Here is a 25,994-nt window from a genome sequence, read left to right on the forward strand (position 1 = left end):
CAGCCCTGAAGCTTTCTCAAGTGAGATACAGGTCCTCGCCTGGGAACTGATTGGCTTCAATGTCATTGGAGCAGAGAGAGAGAATAAAAGTAGAACCAGGATGCATTAAAATGGGAATACAGAAGGAGATCGCAGAGGAACAAACTAGAATACATCAGGAGCTGCACTAGACCAAACCTTACAATGAACAGTGTGCACTGAACTATACAATATAGAGTTCATAACAATTCTTGCTTAACTGTAACCCTTACCATTCCAGAGGTTTATTGTGTGGCTGACTAAAAATGAGAGGAATTACATTTGTAGCAACATACTTGTATCAAGGGCCCTCATCCCGAGTTGTTCGCTCGCTAGCTGCTTTTAGCAGCATTGCACACGCTAGGCCACCGCCCTCTGAGAGTGTATGTTAGCTTAGCAGAATAGCGAACAAAAGATTAGCAGAATTGCCATTAAAAATTTTCATGCAGTTTCTGAGTAGCTCCAGACCTAGATTGCGACCACCTCAGTCCGTTTAGTTCCTGGTTTGACGTCACAAACACGCCCTGCGTTCGGCCAGCCACTCCCCCGTTTCTCCAGCCACTCCTGCGTTTTTTCCTGGCACGCCTGCTTTTTTTTTTAGCACACTCCCGGAAAACGCTCAGTTACCTCCCATAAACGCCCCTTTCCTGTCAATCACTCACCGATCAGCAGTGCGACTGAAAAGCGCCGCACGAACACCAGCAAATCTACAAAGTTTTGTGTTAAATAATTTAGCGAATGCGCGCTGCGTACCATGTGCATGCGCATTTTCCACCTACTCGCTGCGTTGCGAAAAATGGCAACGAGCGAACAACTCGGAATGACCACCAATATACAATGGAATCCAAAGTTGTTAATTACGTCTAAGTATAGGCTCAAGATAAAACTTTACTGTGCAAAAAGTATAAGTAATTGGATTGGAAACATGTTTGTATAAACTCAGATTATAATCTGGGAAAATTTGGCACAGTTTGCGTTTATAATTAATACTTGACAATGGGCCTAATAATTCAGACCTGATCGTAGATGTGTGAAAATACTTACATCTACAGTCAAAATCTCTGGCATGCGGGGGCACGCCCAGCACAGGGCAAGTCCATCCCGCATGCCAGCCCCCCCCCCCCGTAGACCTGACAAATAGCTCTCTGCCTACGCAGCCTAGCTGTGAAGGCAGGCGGCTACCTGCCATGTTTAGGGTCGCAGCAGCTGCGTGTGATGTGGCGCAGCTGCCGTGGCCCACCCCATCAAATGGTCTGGACACTCCCGCGTTGTCTGGACTGTAACTCCCAAACACCGCCGCAACACCACCGACATGCCACGCGACTGCACTTCACTGGGCTTCAGTATACAATATTTTGTGGACTGTTTATGGATAATGTTTATTTTTAAATGTGCAAATTTATTCTGTGCATGCCCAAAAAGACAGTGTACTCCTAATGCCGTATGCAGACTTTGTACATGTGCCTTCTTATGTTTTGGCATGCTGAATTGTAGACACTATGGTGGTAGGTGGCATCAGTATGCAAACGGAGGCTGACGCTTTATTAACCAGGTAGAAACTGGAAATATTAAACACAGGACTAATAGCTGATTCAGGTTTGCAGGATTCTCCATTTGCAGACAATAGCATTTGTAAGGAGTGCTGGGAGTTGCGGTGTGCCTCTGTAGTGTATGCTGTATGTCGTGATTATTCATAATGGTTGCTGCAGGATTTATGTACTTGATAATATGCTGCACAGTGCACTGATGATATAGTGGACTTTGAGGTCTCATGGGACCTTCCGTTGTATGGGACACTCAGAGCACATCCATTTTGCTGTGCAGAAGATGGCATAGGGAGCCGTGCATGCGGAGAAGGCACAGGTCAGAGGTCCCACCTCTGGCAAAGAGCCTCTATGTGTTCTAGTGGCCAGTAGAGTTTGTCTGGCTGTAACAAAGGCCTCTAACAGTGTGGACACAGCTCGAGTACGGTAAATCCATGTTTGCATAATTGCAACCTGGGGCTGATGTGCACAAGTGCACCTGTCAGTAGTTGTATCACTTGCAGGTGCCTGAGGGCTGGTGCAAATACAACCTGATGATTATAATGTTTGACCGAGAAGCTATCGGTGACAAAAGGTTTTAAACACCGGGGACGACTCAATATGGACATCAGCTCACCACCACGGCAGCACTTCGTTGGACGGCTACTGGAAGGTTTAGCAGCACACAGACTGGGGAGAACGGAGACATCCGGGGCCTCCTAGCCGGCCCCTTCCTACTTCAGCATTGCTGATCCTTCATTGGAAAAACCGTGTCAATCATTGCGCAGTGGTGAGCCCGTTAAATATCCCTACAGACGGTCAAATTGAGCATGTATATACCGGTGCACTATAAACAGCATTTGTCTACAAATTATCATACAGCGCATTTGTACAATTGATATTTATTGCTTGGAAAGGCACTTTTATTGGGACCTTTTTTTTTTTTTATATATATTCCTTGTGGGACTGAAAGGAACTAAGGTTCCAGTTCTTCTAAATACAATTTTTAATACCACTGATTTAGATGTAGTTTATTGATCTACCTCTAAATATCGTCCAGATTAGCTGGAATGAAAATTCGATTGCATATACAGCTTATAGTAATATACGTATAGGAATAGGATTTATGATTGTGGTGTAATATGTATTTTTTAATATTGATATTTTATTATTTTTTATTACATTTTTGTCAGAAATATGCACCTTTGGTACAACTTATTTATTAAACTAAACTAACATTATTGTTGCATGTGTTTTCAATCATCTCGTAAACCTGAATAAATAAGCGCAGAGTAAATAATTTACAATGTTTGACCGCAATACCTAGCTGATTCTGATTGGCTGATTGCAGATTCACCTCTGAAGACCTGTTTTTTTCATTTCCTACAGTATACTATATGATTTTTGGGGAGTGAATTTAAAAAAAAATTTTTTGCCAGTTTTATTCAGAGACGAGAAGGACGATTATACCTCCTGCATTATAGAGGTTTTATTCTTATGTAAATCAAAAATAACGGTGTGCACACTTTTTCCAATCCACAGCAAATGTTAAAAACTTGTGCATGTGTGTAACTGTGTCAGTGTGTAAGGACACCTGAAGTTACCCAGGTGCATAAGAAAGTAGCGCAGAACTGCACAGATATGGATATGCCTCAGACAAGGCATACTCAATACTATGTGAAGATTTTAAGAGGATTTTTTTTTTCTTTTACACTTTTGCGTGCACTATAAAGTGTTTGGACAACTATCTAGGAGAAAAATACAACATGCTTCTATGAATCAGCATAGCTAAATGACTTATATGCCATTTGGAGCTAATACAAACTAAAGTAGTACAAAGTAATAAGTAAGTGAAATGTTTACTATCTGTAATTGCACTTTTTGTCCAGAAACAGGTCATATTTAACCAAATATAAAAAAAAAAACATATTTGTGCATTGTCTTGAGACCTATTCCATGGAGGAGTTTGAATGCCCTCTCTGAGTGGCGCCAAGTCACTCAGAAGACAACCTTACCACACTCGGAATGAATGGTAACCTACAAATATACTGACCTCTATTTTGCTGCAAGAATTACATTTTCTCTACCCCTTTAGTTTGAATTGTTTGCATAGACCTTCTTTAAGTGAAGCTGCATATAAATACATTGTTATTGTATGTGACATAATGACTCAATTTACATTATCCAGCATGCATTACCACAAATGCAGCTTTGCATTCTATTTTAAAATCATGAGAGGCGTTCAATCAATATCTAATGCAGAAGTGGTCTTGTACTAATGATACCTTCTCTTTAATGGAAATTATTTCATGTGTTCCATTTATTCTTTCTCTTATCCTCATAACATTAGTGAACTGAAAACATCATAATTTCTAATAATATTCAAGCTGTCATGTTTTTATATACCATAAGTTGATTTCTACATACAGATGAGCACTTTGTTTAAGATAATCTGTGTCTTCTGGAGCTTGTCTAAACAGTGACAGGTGTCAGAGCATTAACTACATTAGCCTCACTCACTGACAATCCTCTATGTGAGCACACTCTATACATAAATTAAATTTGACTCTGAGATTTCCATTGGTCAGGGTAAAGATAATGTTAAAGAATCATAATAATAAATAATGAATCCAAAAAAACAATAAGTCCTAACTAGGAGAACATTTGTGGTCTGGTGTCGGTGACACCCAATAGCTCTCACCTACTATACTTATTTTACAAGCTCTTCTAATGATTGACATATCAGTGCTCTCTTATTTATACAACTCTGATAGGATGAGGGGTGTCGGAGTGGTGCATCATAATAAAAATTCTATATGACTCACTGATGGGATATTGGTATAACATTGGGTTCCATAGGGTAAATGGGAATAATAATTGGAAAATGAGAAAGGTGACAGGATTAGTCATAGAAAATCCACTCTCTTGTCTCATATGATAACTAACACTGGAGAGGAATTGAATACTGAACAGTGAAGTGACAATGCCATTTTAGTAGGTATACCCATGTATCTGCATCTACATTTAAATGGCTTGCCATACAATGACATGTTGGCCTTTTCCAGGCATAGATCTGAATATATTAAACATTATTATCAGCCAGAAAGCAGTTCCATTACTTCAAACATTGGATTTCATAAAATACAATCATTTGTTACATTTGTGTTGCTTTTCTGCAGACAGTATGGGCTAATATAATGAATTATTTCAACTGTAGGAATTCCATATTGTCTTATTTGTTGACATTCTCAAACAGCATACAAACAGATGAGGAATATACTGTACTAAAATTGACGCCTTGTGTCAACATTGCTACTGTGTATTGTCTTGTTTGCAGTACAACTGTACTTTATTTTGTCCTGCAATTGTAGAACTCTATTGCAAAGTTTAGTAATGGTGTAAGTAGTGGTTATCTAACCAAGTGCAAGTTTGCAATAACCAGTAGATATATCGGATTATATTGGGGAACTTTCTTGGGCCCAGAGCAATATCTATGCCCATTGCTCTAGCCCATCTGCTTTATGGTATCAGGTCACTGAAATGCTTTGTGTTTTTTTACTGAAGGTATCCAAGAATTCAGAATACCAAAGTGATATTTTCTCCAGTGGTTCAGAGACACAGAACAACAAGGATTTTCCTGGAATATCTATTATGGCTCGTAGAACCCCAGGCTATAATTTCCCTTGTGCACAGTATGTATGTTCTTCCTGTGCTCATTTACAGAGTCCAATGTCCACCTTGATACACAATGTTTTGAGGTTATTATTGTCACAGTTATATCTATTCAAGCAATTTATCTTATTGTCAAGACCTTGCCAAAAAGTTGCCACTTGGGCATTCTTATCTCAAGTCAGTTCATAAGCCAAGGTATGAAATTTAATTTCATACTGGTGACATCAGCACAGACTTACTGCCACAGCAGAATACAAAAAAGGTTCATCAAATATTTCTTGGAAGGTGTCCTGTAAAGCAGAACAGTCATGCAGCAGAACATCATTCTGCTCCAATAACAGAGAAGCCTACGCCAAAGCCTGGCCAGCAGATGATAACTAGATATGCTATACAGATTCTCCCCATTTTTCTACTCAGGTTACTAAATGCTAAAGTAGATCATCAGATGTAGGGATCCCCAAAAAATTTATTTTGTTCTCAAGTCAGAGTATACTGTTTAATTCAGGCTGAGTTTTTAGAATTTTTAGCCAGTTAGGGGTTCACAGTGGCAGAGTTGAGGTGGAAAGTCTAACAGACCCAACTGACTTAAACAAGAACCACTGCAAGGCTTTATGGACTTTAATGCTGGCAGCCTGCTAGTCATGGTCAACTAACTTCCCTGTGTGCTATAATAGTCTGGTACAGAAGTGTGAACCAGAAAATAGTCTGGTGTGGCAAGATGTCAGGGGCAAAAGCACGAGTTCAGATACTGTAGGCAGTAATAAGGTATGAGTGCTGAATCTATGAAATACAACCTAATACAGGCTGAGTATCCCATATCGAAATATTCCGAAATACAGAATTTTTTGAGTGTGAGTGAGATAGCAAAACCTTTGTTTTCTGATGGCTTAATGTACACAAACTTTGTTTAATACAAAAAGTTATTAAAAATATTGTATTAAATGACCTTCAGGCTGTGTGTATAAGGTGTATATGAAACGTAAATGAATTGTGTGTATGTACACAGACTTTGTTTAATGCACAAAATTATTAAAAATATTGGCTAAAATGACCTTCAGGCTGTGTGTATAATGTGTATACGAAACATAAATGCATTCTGTGCTTAGACTTAGGTCCCATCGCCATGATATCTCATTATGGTATGTGATTATTCCAAAATATGGAAAAATCCGATATCCAAAATACTTCGGGTCCCAAGCATTTTGGATAAGGGATACTCATCCTGTACTATGGCACTTAACCAGTGCTCAGAATGAGCTTTTAAAGGCAGTATTAATTGGCACTAGTGTGAAGTCATCCAAGAAAAAAAAAGGGGAAGGTATCGGGTGAGGGCTCTAGGATGTACATATAGCGGAGGGCTCAATATCTTCTTAAACAACCACTGTCTTTAGCAATATATATGTAATTAGCTTTGATCGATATAATGCAAATATAAAACAAGAAATTATCTGATTGGTTGCAATACTGTAGATCATTGTCAACATTTCCATAAAAACATACACACAGTAGAGGAATAAGAGGTTTAATTGTGCTCAGAGAGGTGGTGAACTTGATTGCAAATCAAAGGAGTGGTGAAACCCTTTAACAGCTGATGACACCTTTTGAATTACATTATACTTGTTAAACAACTTACTAATTAACTGTAAATATTACCAAAGACAATAGACATGAAGTGTAGCATAAAGTCTGGGCATCTAGATTCAGCAATGCAACTACCCCTTCACTCGGCAGAGTTATGTCACTGATCACTAGGTATCACCCAAGCACTTAATGTGCTTGATTCAGACGTGGTTGAAGTTGCTATCACTGCTACGTCCTTTGCATGATTACTTTGCTCACCCCACAGAAGTTATATTTGTGACACTTGTCCCACAGTCAGTATAAGGCTGTAGGATGTGAAGAGAACATCTTGCCTGTTCCCAAGGGTTCTGTTCAGATTGACATGTGGAGATGGGTTATATTTGGTCTCAAGGCAAGTCAAGTGTTTAGGGTCTTGCGCCCCCCTGCCAAAAAAGTTTATGCTTGCCCACCCCAAACATTAATTATCATTTTTACCTACATGCTCATTGCCAGGGGTTTCATGCTCATTGCTAGAGGTTTCATGTAGGACCTCTAGCATCTGTATTTCCTAGGCGGTGGCCATTTTTGGAGGGACATTTTCATCAGATGTCCATGCGGATGGGCAGACTGCAGGGAATCTGCATAACACAGGCGCTGGTGCCCCCAAGCTGCTATATGGTCTGCGGGGGCTGTTGCTATGCCACTGGATGCTATATTATTTCTATACATTTCTGGAGAGACACTACCTCTAATCTTAAGGGGGATAAAAGGTTGTGACATGCGACACATATTGACCTTTGCGATTATAGCTGGATGGATGTGTCCAGTATCCATGTTCTTCAATTTGGGTGTTTGATTAGCACACTAAAGGGCCCCCACCAGGGTTTGTTGAAGTCTAAATCTTAGTTAAGTATATAGATGTAAGCTTTACCTATGTATGTGCAGTATATACATTCTATATATACAGTGTGTGTGTGTGTGTGTGTGTGTGTGTGTGTGTATGTATATATATATATATATATAAATTATATGTATGTAGTATGTGGCACAATACTTAGAGGTGAGCCAGTCTGGTACTCTGAGAATTGGACCCACCCAAACTTTTGGATCTGAGTCCAGCTTGTGGTTTCCCACCTTACTCAGATCCTAAATCAAGGCAAAACATTATCATCCCACTGTCAAATTCTCGCAGGTTTTGGATTCTATAAAGGTCGCCATTTTCACTCCGGCTGTGGAGAGTGTACTGAATGGGTGTGTCCATCTCAGTACTATGTTGTTTGACTGGTGTTGGGCTGGTGTATCAGTCCAGGGGTGCTCTGTCTGCTGTATCAGTCTAGGGGTGATATGTCCACACATCCATGGGGCTCTGCCCCAGTATTAATTAAATTAACCCAGTATAACATACAGGGGCTGGTGTGTCCTATTATCAGTATCATTCCAGGTGTGCTCTGTCTGCTGTATCAGTCCAGGGGTTCTCTAGTCATACATCCAGGGGGCTCTGCTCCAGTGTTAATTAAATTAACCAATTATAACATCCAGGGGCTGGTGTGTCCTATCAGTTTCAGTCCAGGGGTGCTCTGTCTGCTGTATCTGAAAGAGGTGATCTGTCCATAGAACCAGGGGCTCAGCCCCAGTGTAAAATTAAAATAATAAAAGCTAAAAACAAAGGCCTAAAAAAATAATTATAAAAAATATATATTATTTGTTTGTGCTGTACCCCAGTGTACTATACAATTTTTATTTTATTTTTCATAAGAACTGTGACACTGCCAGTCAGACCACAGTATATTATTATTGACCACAGTATATTATTATTTTGTACTCATACACGTATTGCGCGAAACTGTGGTTGAAGGTGGTACCACAGTAATATAGTTTCACACTCATATACGTATTGTGCTACTCTGTTGGTGAAATTAAACTGCAGTGTTCTATTACTAGTTCTGACTAATACATGTATTGTGCGATGCTGTGGGTAATGATGGTACCACAGCAATATATTTTTATACTCATACACGTATTGTGTAATACTGTAGGTGGTACATTTTTGGTACAAATTGTGGTGCTGTACCTCACTTTGCGTTTGTTGATAGAAATGGAGGATGGACAATTGAGAGGAGATCATGAACCAGGAACTATGCTGAAGCTGCTGCCACTAGTCCTGACAATACAATTCCATCAACGTCATCTGCTAAGGCTGATGCCCAGTGGCATAGAGGGTATGTAAAATAAAAGTCGGTGCATGTAAAATGAAAGAAGCAATATCATTTTACAGTGCTAAATAAAAAAAGAAATCACAATAAAGTTAACTGCAGAGAAACATAAAATTGGCAATATGCCATTCACGACACAAAGTGGCAAGGAAAGGCTAAGGCCTTGGCCTTTGTTTATGACTGGTGGTTCTGTGTCTCATAATGATGATGTAAGACCTTCTCCCTGTAGAAGAGTTAAAAAAAAATTAAACTTGTTAAGACACAAGAGCCAACTGTGTGCTCAGAAATATCCCCATTCCCAGATGAGTCCAAGTGTGTCCATGAGTGTCATGTGTGAGCCTGACATTTCCAATACTGTACTGGAAGAGGAGGCTCCTTCCACCATTTGAATGCGCTTTGCAAGTGTTGGGAGGAGCAACATGCTGACATTGAAATTGAGGATGTCACTGTAGAAGTACACCAGGATAAGGAGGATATTTGTGTAGCTGGTGCTAATAAGAATGTTGAGATGAGGATGTTGTTTGTTTAAATAAGACACCAGTGGAGACAGTTGTTGCCCATGGTATGAAAAATCCCATTGTCATGCCTGGGCAAAAGACAAAAAAATCCACCTCTTATGTGTTAAAGTATTTCTACCAAAATCCAGACAACAGCTGTCAAGCAGTCTGTAGTCTTTGTAAAGCCATAGTAAGAAGAGAAAGGGACCTTTACCACCTAAGAACCTCCTCCCTGTTACGTCACTTGCAGTACATTCATCCAAAGTTTTTGACAAATTCAGAAATTTTGGCTAAGAACATAATCAGAAGTAGTCCTGCATTCAATTTCATAAGCATGATAGACTCCTCTCCTATATGGGATTCCTCCGAAGGATCCTTGAGTGTTACACCTACTACTGCTGCTGCTGGGAGTCGATCTTCATACCAGAGTGGGACCAAGAAGGTTACTTGTAGTAGTAGTTTAACAAAACAATTGACTGTCAAACAATCCTTTTAAAGGGGTAGCAAGTATGACAGCAGTCACCCAGTTGCACATCGGATTACGGACGCTATGCCAACTATGCTGGTATTAGATGTGCGTCAGTATCCACCATTAGTACAGTGAGATTTAGATATTTGATTGAGGTAATGTGTCCCTGGTACCAAATCCCATCTAGATTTCACTTCACTAGAAAAGCAATTCCCAGCCTGTAAAAGTAGATTATGAAAAGCATTATTAGTGTCCTCAGAAATGCTGTTGTACCCACTGTCCACTTAACCACGGATATGTGGACAAGTGGAACAGGGCAAACTAAAGACTACATCACTGTGACAACTCACTGCATATATGTGTTGCCTTCAGCAGCACCAACAGTAGCAGCATCTCACAAATGCCAGCTTATTCAGAGGCAGGCTGCTCTGTTTCACCTGTTTCACTAAGAGGCATACTGCTGACAACCTCTTAGAAAAACTGGGGGAAATCATTGCAAAATGGCTTACCCCACTTAGACTCTATTCAGGATTTGTAACATCTGACAATGCCACCAATATTGTGAGAGCTGGGTGAAGTCCAACATGTCCCATGTTTTGCTCACACAGTTAACCTGGTGGTGCAAAGTTTGTTTTAAAAAAAAAATATATATATTTTCATTTTCAAAAATAAGATTCAATACATGGTACAATGAAGAATTAGGGTGGATACAAACCCAAGCATGGGCCTTACCACCCAGATAACAGTACCCAGAAGTCATAGAGAGATACAAATTACAGAAAACACACTTCCCAAGGTACTTGAGAATCCATACACAGATATTACATATATCAAAACAGAATAGCGCATCACAATACAAATAATAACATGAGGGAAAGGCAAACATAGGGAAGGGGGGTTAGGGCGAGTATCATGAAAGTGGAGTGGAGGAACTGCCAAATCATCATACAGTACATCTCTAAAGCAATAATTATGCAACCTTACAGTTTAAAATGTATGAAAAGAGGTGACTTACTGTAGCTCACCGCACAATGTCATGCAATCCTAGTATTCAGAAACATGAACTTAACACTTTACATATTTGCATCCAATTGTCGGTACATGTACCATGTGGTAGTTCCAAATAACTTAAACAATTTTGCCTGTGAGGATGGATCCAAGGAGACAATAAATAGATCCCATTTCCTATAAAATTTGTAGGGCCCCTGTTCAATGTCAGGTAAGGTAGCTTGTCTGTCAAAATACAGTAATTGCAAGAGGAGAGTCTTCACAGTACCCAGGAAAGGGGGAGTTTTCACTATCTAGTTCCGCATAATAACCTTTTTTGGCAACCATGACAATCGTTAACAGCAAAGTTAAAATGCACTTTTTATCCTTACAAAGAATTAACGTTCAAAAAGGGTTGAGATTACCTAAAGGATAAAAAAAAAGGGGCAGACTAGATGGGCCAAGTGGTACTTATCTGCCGTCAAATTCTATGGCCCTCATTCCGAGTTGATCGGTCGCAAGGCGAATTTAGCAGAGTTACACACGCTAAGCCGCCGCCTACTGGGAGTGAATCTTAGCTTCTTAAAATTGCGACCGATGTATTCGCAATATTGCGATTACTAACTACTTAGCAGTTTCTGAGTAGCTCCAGACTTACTCTGCCTGTGCGATCAGTTCAGTGCTTGTCGTTCCTGGTTGACGTCACAAACACACCCAGCGTTCGCCCAGGCACTCCCACCGTTTCTCCGGCCACTCCTGCGTTTTTTCCGGAAACGGTAGCGTTTTCAGCCACACGCCCCTGAAACGCCGTGTTTCCGCCCAGTAACACCCATTTCCTGTCAATCACATTACGATTGCCGGAGCGAAGAAAAAGCCGTGAGTAAAAATACTTTCTTCATAGTAAAGTTACTTGGCGCAGTCGCAGTGCGAACTTTGCGCATGCGTACTAAGCGGATTTTCACTGCGATGCGATGAAAAAGAACGAGCGAACAACTCGGAATGAGGGCCCATGTTTCTATGTTTCTATGAATACCTAAATCCCAATTGTCAAAGTTAGCACATACTGTAACATCGCTAACAGGTCCAATTATAGTCGAAGGGAAAATAAGGTATTTCTATAGATCAGTACTTGGCCCCAAAATTTCAGATTTTCCTACATTCCCATAGGTTGTGAAATGATGTAGCATCATTGTAGTGGCATTTAGGGCATCGGCCGGATTCCTCAGGCATCATATGTTTATGTTGAACCTGGAAAATATAAACTTTATGGATTATGTTAAAATAAGTCTCCTGTAGAGACGCTGAAGACAATAGGCTTAGCATATTATCATAATATTTAAAGAGGAGGGATTGATCCTCCATATTAGGGAACACATATTTCCAGCCTTGTACAGTGGTTTTCCAAAAAGATTAAGGGGTAGCTTTGGTTAGTAAAGAGGTAAGGTATTGGGTTCTATAGGGAAGCAAAACATGTGCAAGTAAGAGAGAATATAAACTGTCCTGGACTCCAGCGTCCACAAGCGGGCTAGGCATAGTAGATACGAAATGTCAGGCTTGCAAATACATAAAGAAATGAGTGTGTGGGAGGTGGAACTTATCCTAAAGATCATGAAAGGAGAGTAGATGGTCCCCTGACAGAAAGAATTCCTTTGCTCTCCCATTGGTGGTAGCCAGCATTGTCAAGACCTGGAGCAAACAATGGGTTACCCCAAAAGGTAGTGAAAGAAGAACTCTGGGGATTACGGTGTGGTTTACAGTGTACAGCTTGCCCAGCTAAGTACGTGTCTCTAAAGAGCACATTAGATATCAATCCTGGGGGGAGTTTAGATGCAGGAGTATGCAATAATGCAGTGTGGGCATATGGAGAGAATACAGTCAACTCTAAATCCAGATTGACATATCTGCTGTGAGAGTGCATCCAATCCAATATGAAATGCATAAAAACAGCAGTGGTGAAACTTTTTATATTAGGAACTCCTAACCTACCTTGTGTTCGTGGGAGGCAGAGTTTAGCCATAGACACCTTAGGTTTTTTCCCCTTCCAAAGGAATTTGGTGAACAACGACATGCAAAGGTGTTGGTTAAACTGATAGGGAGCATTTGAATAATATAGGAAAGTTTGGGGAAAATAATACTTTTCAAGATCGCTATACGACCCAGTAAAGAAACAGGGAGAAGTTGCCATCCATCTAAAAGATGACCTATTTAGTTAAGACGGGGGTAAAATTAGCTTTGTAAATTCCCGCCAAGGAGGGAGTGATATTGATGCCTAAATATTTTAAAGCCCCCTTCACTTTAGTCAGTTTAGCAGTTTCAAATGGGAGCATATCTAAAACTGAAGAAACACATAGAGGGAGATATTTCAGTTTGTGAAAATTCACCTTGAAACCTGCAAAAGTGCCAAAGCGGGAAATCATGTCTATCACGGCGGGTACCGACTGGGCCGGGTCACTTATAAACAAAAGCATATCCTCAGCAAAAAGAGCTAATTTAGTCTCCCACGGTCTGATCCGTATCCCCGCGAAGGGACGGCAATCAATCAAAGAAATAGCTAAAAGCTCCAAAGCCAGAACAAATAATAATAATTGTGACAGTGGACAAACCTGTCTGGTGCCACGTTCCACATAAAAAGGTGGAGATAAGTAACCATTACAGGCCAATTGCATTGCAGAGGAATGGTAGAAATTCTGATAACATGGATGAAGTCCTCCGGAAAGCCAAACCGACCCAGCACCTCAAATAAGTGGTCCCAGGTGACCATATCAAAAGCTTTTTCTGAATCAAGGGACTAGAGGACCGATTCAGTCTGGTCACCAGAGGACTACAACCAATGCTGCACAGTAAGGACCTTCCTCAGATTTACCTCAGAATGTCTGCCCCACATGACCCCAGTTTGGTCGGCATGAATCAATGTGGGGATAACCAGTTTAAGGCGGTCAGCCATAATTTTAGTGAGGATCCTATAATCTTAATTAAGAAGGGATATCTGGCGGTATGATCCCGGTTGTTCCAGGTCTCGCCTCTGCTTGGGTAGAACCTTCAGAGTTGTGGAATTAAATACAGGGGGACGGCTCTTCTGTCAATGATGTTATTATATAAAGATACTAGAGAATCGCCAATAAGGGGCAACAAGATTTTATAAAATTCCTCGGTGCACCCGTCAGGGCCTGGAGATTTAAGGCCTTTCAAAGATTTGATCACTGGGGAGAACTCCTCCAGGGTCACAGGTGCAATCAGGGATTGAGCATGCGCCTCTAAAACCTGGGGAGAGGGAGACCTGTCCAGAATTTTTTTTTTCAGTTTTATCGATAGGATCAGCTGCATATAATCTGAAGTAAAAATCACAAAATACAGTAGAAATACCTTCCCCAGAATGTATCCGCTCACCAGTTTTTGTCAGCAGAGAGAGCATGAGATTGGGGGGGTTGATTACCTCTCACCAAATATTGAGAGCAAGCTAACCAACTTTGTTACCGTAGCAGTGAAACCGATATGATTTACAGAAAGCAAGTCTGTCCCCTATTTGCCACAAAAGAGTATCGAATGCAACTTTAGAGTGCTCATATGCATCTCTATTCTTAGGAGTAGGTGAGTGTTTATACATTTCATACTTAGCGGTAAGATCCTGTTTGCTACTAACATAGGTAGAGTCAACATCCCGAGAATGTTTTTTCACATATGACATAATCACACCCCTAACAACAGGTTTAAATGCTTGCCAAAACAATTGAGAGTCCTGGCGCGCATGGTCAGCATTGTCAAAACAATAATTTACCCAAGTAGCTTCAAGCAAATTACGACATTGGTGGGAGTCAGTTAAGTGAGTAGAGAAGCGCCATTGGCGGAAAGATCCACGATCAACAGTGGGTTCAAGGACCAACCATATCAGAGCATGGTCTAAAATGCAAATCGATTCTATCACGGAAGCTGAAATTTTGGGAACTAAATTAGAAGCTACCAACAGGCAATCAATGCGTGAAAACGTTCCATGCGTGGCAGAGAGACATGTATATTCCCTATCCAGAGGGTGCTGCACTCTCCAAATGTCAAGGAGATTTAACTGTTGAGCCAAAAAGGGAATACCAATCTTAGGTGGCCAGGATCTAACCTACTTGGCGGCTGCCTATAAATAATATTGGATGCAACAATATTAAAGACCCCCCCCCCAACAATAAGATTATCAGAGGGAAATTTCGTAAGCTGAGCTAGCAGACGTTTGAAAAACAGTTTGGAATACTTATTCTGGGCATATAGGTTACATATAGTATATCTCTAACAGAGGAATTAGTCACATCAAGTATAACAACGCTGCTTTCAGGATCAGAAATAGAGGAGTGGACCACATAAGACAAAGATTTGTTAAGGAGAATCACACCCCCACATGCTTTAGAAGTAAATGGGGCAGAGGCAAGGACCACTTTACCATTCCTATTTAATTTATCCACCTCAGGGGCCTTGAGATGAGTCTCCTGTAACATTATAATGTCAGCATGTAGCTTAGTAAAATAAGTAAAAATATATTTCCTCTTAACAGGGGAGTTAATGCCTCCCGTGTTCCAGGAACAAAATTTTAATGATCCCGTTTAGTGAGATAGGAAGGCATAACCCTGGCTAAACATATATATGCATGATTGCAGAGATAGAAAATGCAGCCAGAATACAACACTCCACTATATGAGAGGACAGAGAGGGGGGAGGAGGGAAGGAAAAGGGAAGGAGGGGACATCCAAAAAAAAGTGATCATGCAAAAAGTGACAAAGAGAAAAAAGGAAAATAACATGAAAAACCAAAAACATAAAAAGGTTATACAGCTGAAACCTGTCAGCCAGCATGACTCCACAGAATCCGACTTCCGTAGAAAGTGCAATACTAACAGGAAGAAACAATCAACAGCAAAGGGCTAAACAGGAGCTCCTAGCCCACCATGGTAATCAAAGGGCACAGTAACTATCCAGCCATTCAGTATAAACATGAAACAGCAGGCACTAGAAATGGTATACCTGATATCTCTACGCTGTCAGCATAGAAACATAGCTGAAACATAAAAAACTCCAGAAACCTGTCATACAATACCAGCTGATGATTTTATAAGTCCAGAGCAGGAACATGAGTATTAGAGATCAGTCCCGGAACATAGGGCAGCTATGAAATAGAGACAAAAAACCCCATGAAACAATAGTACACATATATAGTCCAGCCATGTCCAGGAGAGACGATGAGAACAGGTAAGTACAATCCACAGGAATGAGAATAATGTTTATCGTAGCATGTGAACTGTAAAATCGACTCAGGAAGTAACAAAGAAGTACATCTGAACTATTCCACCAGAGAAGATGGGGAGGAACGTGCCGATGATGTAGCACCATCTAAATGAGAGTCATTGCGGAGGTATGCAGCAACATCCACTCTTGAGGTAAAGTCCACAGTGGAAGAGCCATCAAAGATGCGGAGTTTGGCAGGAAACAATCACGCAAACTTCTTTCCCCTTTTAATGAGTTGTGTACACACCGGCGAGAAATCTTTACGGGCCTTAGTCACTCCTGCAGAATAATCTTGGAAGATCATGATCCTCGTATCCTCCCATTTCAACTCACGGTGATGCCATGAGGCCATTCATATATTTAGATATAGATAGATATCAGGGTAAGGTAACTGCGGTGGTAGCTTAGCTTCGGGAGCACACATTCTATCTCATCTGCGCCGGAACCAGAAGTCTTGGTGCAATTTTTTTTTAATTACATTTTTAAATTACAGTGGTGTGCAGGAGATACTGTCCGTGTACCTGAAAATTTCGAGACATTTTTGCCCCTCTATGCAATTGCATGTAGAAAATTGCAGAATTTGCAAGAACTGTTGAAATTGCCCTGCCATCAGCTGAAGAAAGAGGTAGTAACAAGGTGAAAGAGAACCCTCTATATGATACAGTAGATGTAGGAGCAGCAACAGGCCATCCAAAGCTATACATTGACCTATGACAGAGGGAAAGGAGCAGGAATGCACCTTAGTCAAGCGCAGTGGAGAAAAATGTACATGTTGTGTAAGGTTCTCAAACCCTTCAAAGTTGCCACATGTGACATAAGGTCCTCCTATTAGACTCTTAGAAAAGAAGCTGGACAAATTGAAGGAGGTGCTGAAAGGAAGAGAGTACGCTAAGCATGTCGGAGTTGAAGACCAAGCCATTTATTGGCTTTGCCAGGATTCAAGGATCGTCAATCTCTTGAAATCAGATCACTCTATTTTGACGACCACACTTGATCATAAGTTTAAGTCCTATGTTGTATCTTTCTTTCCAACGGACCCAAATCTGCAGAAATGCAAAGAGCTGTTGGTAAACAAATTGTCAGTGGCACGTGACACGGCAACATCTCCTCCTTCACTTTCACCGGCAACTGTGGCTGCCAGGAACAAACCCAATTTTCCTAACAGACCCGCTGGCGGTGATGCAGATCAGTTAGGAACAACTTTTGACATATGGTCCAGACTGAAGGAACTGCCTACACTATGTGACATGCCTACCGTGACTGCATTTGATACGGTCACCATTCAAAGAATGGTTGATGATTAATTCAGTGACAGCATCCAAATAGACATGTCAGACAGTCCATTTCACTACTGGCAGAAAAAAAAGGCAATTTGGAGGCCCTTGTACAAACTGGCTGTACTTTACTTAAGTTTCCCACCATCCAGGGTGTACTCAGAAAGAGTTATATATAAATAAAACAGACAAATGACTGGCACTCCAGTGAATTCAATAATGATGCCTGGGTAACCTCAGTGTGATGATACATACAGTCAGAAAGAGGCAGCGGCACTCACAGGACTCAGCGTAGTAGAGGTTTATCTCCTAGTCCACATCCACTTAGAGGGACAAACCAATGCAGTGTATACAGGTCAACATTTCATTTTAATAGTTAAAATTTTGTCAGTTGACCTGTATACACTGCATTGGATTGTCGGTCGATCATCTCGGTCAGAGGATCTCTACTCCAACCATTGGCTATTTATGTGGATCAATTTTTGCAGCCATTAGTCCAACAAACGAATAGTTATATCCAAGATACCTCTGATTTCTTGACTAAGATTAAAGATTTTCCTCCATCAGAGACTTGGCTTGTAACTCTTGACATTCAGTCCCTCTACACTGTAATCCCACATTTGGGTGGGATTGAAGCATTTAAATTACATCTATGTGCAGCTGCCCATACAAAACCACCGAATCTTGTTGATTTGATCCTTAAAAAAAAAATTTTTATGTATGGTTCTGATTATAATAATAATAATAATAATAATAATAATAAATAATAATAATTTTATTTATATAGCGCTCTTTCTCCAATAGGACTCAAGGCGCTTAACAGATACATAGCATAATATAGTACAGAAAATAATGAAGTACAGGACAGTTTTGATAAAATACAGAGCATGGAGATACTAAAGGGACAATTATGGGAATGCTTGAGTAAAAATGAAAGTCTTGAGTCTACTTTTGAAGGATTCTATAGTTGGGGCCTCTCACACTGTGCGGGGAAGTGAGTTCCATAGAGTCGGAGCCGCATGACTAAAAGCTCGACCCCCAGATGAATTACGGGAGATTCTAGGTACTGCTAAAAGTCCTTCATCTACAGATCGCAGTAATCGAGTGGGGCAGTATGGGGTCAGTAGCTGCTTCAGGTACCTTGGGCCCTGGTCATGTAGTGCTTTGAAGCTCAGTAAGCCAATCTTGAAGATGATTCGCCATCTTACAGGCAGCCAGTAAAGGGAGTAAAGTATGGGTGTTATGTGGTTAGATTGGGGCTGGTCGGTTAACAGCCTGGCAGCTGTGTTTTGCACCAGCTGTAAATGGTGCAATTCTTTTGCTGGGAGTCCAAGGTAGAGGGCATTACAGTAGTCTAATCGAGATGATACAAATGCATGGATGACTTTTGGCAGATCATCTAAAGGGAATTAAGTGCTTGATTCTGGCTATGTTCCTCAGGTGAAAGAATGAGGATTTGATTGTGGCTGATATCTGATGTTTAAGTGTCAAGCCACCATCCAGGACAACGCCAAGATTCCACACATGATCAGTGGTTTGTAATTCTGAATCCTCGAGTGTAAGTCCAGTTGGTTGGCTATGCTGCAGTCTTGTCCTTTGATATTGCGGTCCTATCATAAGGACCTCTGTTTTATCCGGGTTCAGTCGCAGCCATCCACTCCTGGAGTTCAGTTAGACAGCCATTTAGGGTTGCTATTGGGTTATCAGTGCTCGGAGAAAAGGACAAGTACAGTTGTGTATCATCTGCATAGCAGTGGTAGACTAGCCCATGGCGCCTGATTATTTCACCCAGCGGGAGCATGTATACTGCAAAAAGCATGGGTGATAATATAGAACCTTGTGGGACACCACATGGCAATGGTACTGGTGGTGATGAGTATAATCTAGACAATACTGTCTGTGACCTGCCTGTGAGAAATGATTTGAACCAGCTTAGGACTGTGCCATCCAGTCCACAAAAATGTATCAGTCGCTCAATCAGAAGCCCATGGTCCACGGTATCAAATGCTGCAGAGAGATCCAGAAGGATTAATATTGAACAGTCACCTCTGTCTCTTGCCATCAGAAGATCATTTAACACACACACACACACACACACACACACACACACACACACACACACACACACACACACACACCCCAAGGCTGTTTCAGTGCTATGTCGTCTCCTGAATCCTGATTGGAATGGATCATAGATCTCATGGGTTGTCAGGTGGGTTTCCAGTTGATTTGCAACCATTTTCTCAATAAATTTTCCTAGAAAAGGAAGGATTGATACCGGTCTATAGTTGGTCATGCAGTCGGGATCTAAATTAGGTTGTTTAAGAAGAGGTCTAACAATTGCTTCCTTTAGGGGTCCAGGAAATATGCCTGTCTGCAAAGAGCATTGAACAATTTTTGCAAAGACAGGACCAATTATATCCATACACCCTATTAGAAGCTTGTTTGAGGCAGGGTCCAGATCACAGGTGGTAGGACGCAAAATCCGAGCAATTTCAGCATTGTCCTTTACATCCACTGGGTTAAAGCTGGTCCATGAAGGCAGGTGGCTTATATTGGCAGGTTTTGTAGTTTGATACTCCTTTGATGGCACTATGGAGGTTCCAGCCGGAATGGTGGATATTTTATCTGCAAAGAAGTTTGCAAACTCGTTGCATCTTGCCTGGGAGAGGGTTTCATCAGTCTGCATGCATGCTGTCTTGCAAAGCATCTCCACTGTGTGGAAAAGTTGAGCTTGCCTATTGTTTGCTGCCGTGATCTCATTTGACAGAAACTGTGATTTCTTACGGGTGATTGTCGATTGATATTCTTCGTTATGCTTTATTAGTTTTATTTTGTCATCCACTAGGTTATTGTCAAATTAACAGAACCACGATAGGTTCCTATTTAGCGCACGTTTACGCAAATCTTTATATGGCAGTTTATGAAGAAGAACATATACACAAGCTGTTTGGCATGAAATTATTGTTGTATTTTTGGTTTATTGACAATATATTTCTGGTATGGTCTGGTACCAAGGATAATTTTATAAACATGGCTGAGTATTTAAATCAGCTGAGCAAACCTATTTGCTTAACGTACACCATAGAACATAAAGCAAATTTGATTCATTTTGATTCAAATTTGATTTATTTTTTAGATGTGTCCATTTTTAGAGAAGCTAATGGATTTGGCTTTACGCTATATCGCAAACCAACAGACCATATACCTTATTACAAGTGAATAGCCAACATCCAACCCGACTCAGAGTCCTTCAGACTAACTACTCAAGTGAGGCAGCTGATATTCAGCTGGATGAGATGAAGAAGAGATTCCTTGACCGAGGTTACTCAGTCGAAACAGTTGAAAGATGTTTGTTGAAAGCTTTCTATCGATTTCAAAACCCTATCAAAAACTGTGCTAAAGGTGGTGGTGGTGACCGTTTGGTCAGAGTAAGTACCTTTGACCACACATCTCATACAGCACAAGCAATGTATAAGAAATATTGGCCATTGGTTACCTCCGATCCAGTATTACAGTTACGAGGGACACCACCACCTGTGTGCACCTACCAAAGAGGTCCAAATCTATGACAACTCTTGATGAGACCAACAGTACAGCCTATTGAACATACCAGTCATTGGCTGCGGTCTTCTAAACCAGGTTCTTACAGGTGTACTGGCTGTGTAACCTACCAGTCTATGGCCAGTGGTAAATATTTTGCTCATCCACACAGTGGGCGAAAAATTGCTATTAAACATCATCTAACCTGTACCAGCCAATATGTCATTTACATTTTGATATGCCCTTGCGGGCTGTACTATGTTATGATGACAACACGTTTGTTTCGAGACTGGATGTCCAATCATAGGCAGGGCCGTTGAGAGCCACACCAGGCCCCAGTAAAGGCCTAGGAGCATGGCTTATTAAGTAGGCATGACTATGCCCTTTAGTATAAAAATAAGTGAATAATAAGATAATTGTGGGACTGACGAGCGTGCTCCACAAGGGAGGATGCCATTTTATCACAGGGGTGCAGGGAGGAGGGAACCCGCTTCCTACCTTACTTGATCTGGAAGCAGGTCTCTCCTCCCCGACCAGCTCCATCTTCCCAGTGAAATTTGAGAAGATGATGCTGGCCACAAGACAGCAAAGACTTTCTATGCTTTCTATGTGTGGCGCCATCTTCCCGAAGATATCACCAGGTGGATGCCACCATCGCCTGCTTGCCAGAGTACTTATATCCTTGTGGGGGGGTGGTTAGTGGAACCGGGACCCCCCAGGCCCCTCAAGCAGCTTGGACCCAAGTAATTGGTTTCTGCTGCCCCTGCCTTTTGGCACCACTGATCATAGGTACTTAATGTGGACAGCACTCAGTTCTGGATCAACAGACAAACCGGTGGCTAAACATTGTCTAACACATGGCCATCAAGTCTTTACAATTTGATGCATGTTGATTGATCATGTCTCCAAACCCACACATGGTGGGAATCGTGAATTGATGTTAAAGAAGTTGGAAGCACGATGGATATACTGACGTGATATGATCATGCCACGGGGACTGAATAAGAATAACCCACTAACCATCTTTCTTCAGTAAGGTAGATGGTTTACTCTCAGACTCTCAAAAAATCTTCTTTTTATGACTCTCTACTTTTATTTTTTGAGTCTCTTTTTGTTGTTGCATATGGTGGTATGGGGTGTAGCATGTTATGCCGGCGGTCGGGCTCCCGGAGGCCAGCATACCGACGTCGGAATCCCGACCGCCAGCACACCGACAGCTGGGTGAGCACAAATGTGCCCCTTGCGGGCTCGCTGCATTCGCCACGCTGCACTTACCACCCTGCAGCCACGGTGGCGCGCTACGCGTGCCACACTATCTATTCTCCCTCCAGGGGGGTTGTGCATCCCCAAGAGGGAGAAAAGTTGTAGTTATGCCGGCGGTCGGGATTCCGGCGCTGGTATGCTGGTCGTCGGGAGCCCGGCTGGCGGCAAACTGAAGACCACCCGATGTTATGCAAACAAACTAGTAGATTTTTTGGCTCCCATTGTTATGTATACAATTTTTCTATATCATGTACTGTATGTATCTTTTATGTGGTGTTATGGAAACATTCTATGTGGTCATTTGTGATATGTTAATTCACAGATGCCCACATTGAGATGTTAATGTTTATGGCACAATTTTGTCACTAGTGATGTTGTTTTAGATGTGTGATTGCTGAATAATGCCTCTCAGGTTCCTTATATACCATTTGTGAGTAAATGTGCATTACACCAGGCACCCAATATATATACACGATTAATGAGTTAATGTGGACTCTTTTTTTGACTGGTTAATATATATATCTTGGCATAATTAAATAATACTATTCTTATGGTGGGAATGAATGTAGGCTATTATGTGGGTATTTCCGGGGTCGCAGTGCCTGTGGAACGCACAAAGCAGACGTGGAACGCAATGTAGGTGCTTCCCCCGTGCACTGTGTATTGTGTTGCGGGCCGGTGTGTTGATGCACACATTGGTGATGCATCTTCCGGCACTTTACAGCTGTGATTATGAGGGGTTGTGTCTATGTTACCTTTCGTGATCAGGACCTGGAAGTGACATAATGAGAGGGCAGGAGAGAACTTCCGCCCTTACAGCACCTAAATGTTTTCTTTGTTCTCCGTTCGTTTGAGGTTATTTTTTTTTCTATGCACCATTGGACCCTCGCGGGCTCACTTCGCTCTCCATGCTTCGGGCTCGGTGTCTCGCTCCACTTCGCTCGCACAGGTTACTATTCCAAATAGTTTGTGACATGGACCCAGGGGCTTATGGGAAAGGTCCTCTCCATGAAGGAAAACTAGACGCTACTTATGAGGCTGATGGGAGCAATTTGAATATAGTTTGAGAGCGCACCAGGAGATGACATATTCCCTTGCGCCACACCTCTCTCTCCGCAGGTTAAAGTATTAACGTTTGCTCCTGTGTGTATTATGTAGGTATCCATGGCGCTGTAACTATACTAATTTATACAGCCACAGTTTTGTTAATGCTAATAGTTTAACAGCTTGAACCCTGATGAGTGATATTCATCTTTATACATGGTAGTTCTATGATATTTTTGTTATTAGAGTATATGCATTGTGTCTTTATATTAGATCTAATGTATGAATATAAACCCTGTAACCAGCATTAGTTCCTTTGTGGATCCAATCTGCTGACCAATTAATTAATGAATTAATTAATTAATTATTGTAATAGATGTCAGGTATATAGCAGCTTGGGAGGCATTGTTAGTATGCCTCTTTTCCTCTTGGTGGTAGGATGTCCTGATTGTCTATCTGGACAAACACCCTGTGTGAGTCGAAACGTCGACTGTACCTATGACGCTGATGACCAAATAATGCAACATTTAACTTTTTATTGGTTTGGTGAGTGCCCTCTATATAGTCTAACAGACCTTTGGGTATAGATATATATTTTATACATTGTTAAATACCTATTTTTATCAATAAACTTCTGTTTGCTTATATTAAATTGTGCTTGTCCAATATCGGATTATATTTAATTTTAGATATGGAATTCTGTGGTATTAAGTATGTACTAATAAACCTATATTCAGTAAACATCGCCATCCATGATTTTGGTTGTGAAAGGTCATACAAGCCTTAGCTCCATGAACCTATTTCCAGCTTATTGTGGGAGAAGACTAACTCCAAAGAGAATCAAGAACTAGACAACAAACAGTTCACCAAATTAAAGCTTTAATCTGTTTAGACTTATACAATTCCTTAAAAACCACTCTCCAGCTCACTGACATTTAGGGAGGTATTTATCAGAGCACAGAGAAAGATAAATTGGAGATATATATAACATAAACCAATCAGTTCCTGTAATTTTTCAAACACAGCCTGTAACATTAGAGTTAGAAGCTGAATAGATAGTGTTAACTTTCTCTCCACTTAATCTATCTCTATGCTTTGATAAATACCTCCCTTAAGGGGGACATTTAGTAAGCAGTGATAAAAGCGGAGAAGTGAGCCAGTGGAGAAGTGCCCATGGCAACCAATCAGCACTGAAGTAACATCTATAATTTGCATACTATAAAATTATACAGAGCTGCTGATTGGTTGAGGGGGGAACTTCTCCACTGGCTCACTTCTCCGCTCTTATCACTGCTTAGTAAATGTCCCCCTTAGTGACTTACAGTATGAATCCAACTATTATAGTACATCTGGTACTGTGCTGTTCCTGGTCCAGAACTAATTATTTTTTAGTGGTGGATTCCTTGATCTCCCCTGATCAGACATACTTACTGTACATCTACAACATACTCATATTGGACCATGGCCCAGGTTTATCAAAACTTGAAGAGAGATAATGTGGAGAGAGATAAAGTACCAACCAATCAGCTCCTATCATTTTTAAAATAGATCCTGTAACATGACGGTTAGAAGCTGATTGGTTGGTACCAGTGGCAGCTCCAGAGATACAGGGTTGCAGTACAGTTAAAAATTAAAATACAGATGTGTCCTCATGTCCTTGTTGCAAAGACTGTAAGGACTGCAAGGACAGCAAAGACAGTGCAGCATAGCAGAGAGTGTGCGATCATGCATTCCCACTATGCCATAGACTTCAATAGGAGCTGGCATGTGCATGGGCCCACCTCTCATTAACTTCTATGGGACCCGCCAGCAATTCGAAAGAGTGCAGCATGGCGTGCTGTGTTTACATTGCATTCCCACAACAGCATGCTGCTAAAAGCTGCAAGGCTGTTGGGACATGTCTGTAGGGAGTTGCGCCAACTGCCACCCCTAACGCTGCCAATCACCACCAGCTGGGACTCACTAGTAGTTGGTGTGGCTCCCCTGTCTGAATTTTGGACTGCACTGCAGCTCCACCTCTGGAGCAGCCAATGGTTGGTATTTTTATCTCTCTCCACTTTATCTCTGTGCAAGCTTTGAAAAATCTGGGCCCATGTGCCAATTTCAAAAATTCTCACTAACAGTACCTTTACAAATCAGACAAATTTAAAGAGTACCTTTCAGACAAATGTGTATTATTTGAATGATAAACTTGACTAATGGGAAAAGCCATACTTGTTCTAAGGCACATAATTGTCTATGGGGCGCATTTATCGGGGATTAGACTTGATAATTATTGAATTTTTACAATGTCCCATGTGAAGAGACACAGGTATTTAATAGTACTTTAAGTACCCTTGTGTAGCAAACAGTAACACCCACAATTCCGATGCCGAAAACTGAAACTAAATTGTGGGGTGTTAATGTGAATCAGGTTCGGGTGATCACAGCGGCAGACTTGCTTTACCCCTCAGACACAATGACAAAACACGACTTACAGAATCCAACTCCATTTTATTATTCTAACAAATTTACAAGTGGTAGGTAAACAGGAAACAGGTGCACAGTTGAAGCAGGCTGGTTATGGCTTCTATACTACAGTCTCAGGTAACCAGCGTTAGCAATACAAATGGCAGATAAACGGGAAACAGGTGCACAGCTGAAGCAAGCTGGTTATGGCTTCTATAATAC

Source organism: Pseudophryne corroboree, chromosome 2, assembly GCF_028390025.1.
Source record: "Pseudophryne corroboree isolate aPseCor3 chromosome 2, aPseCor3.hap2, whole genome shotgun sequence".
NCBI lineage: Eukaryota > Metazoa > Chordata > Amphibia > Anura > Myobatrachidae > Pseudophryne > Pseudophryne corroboree.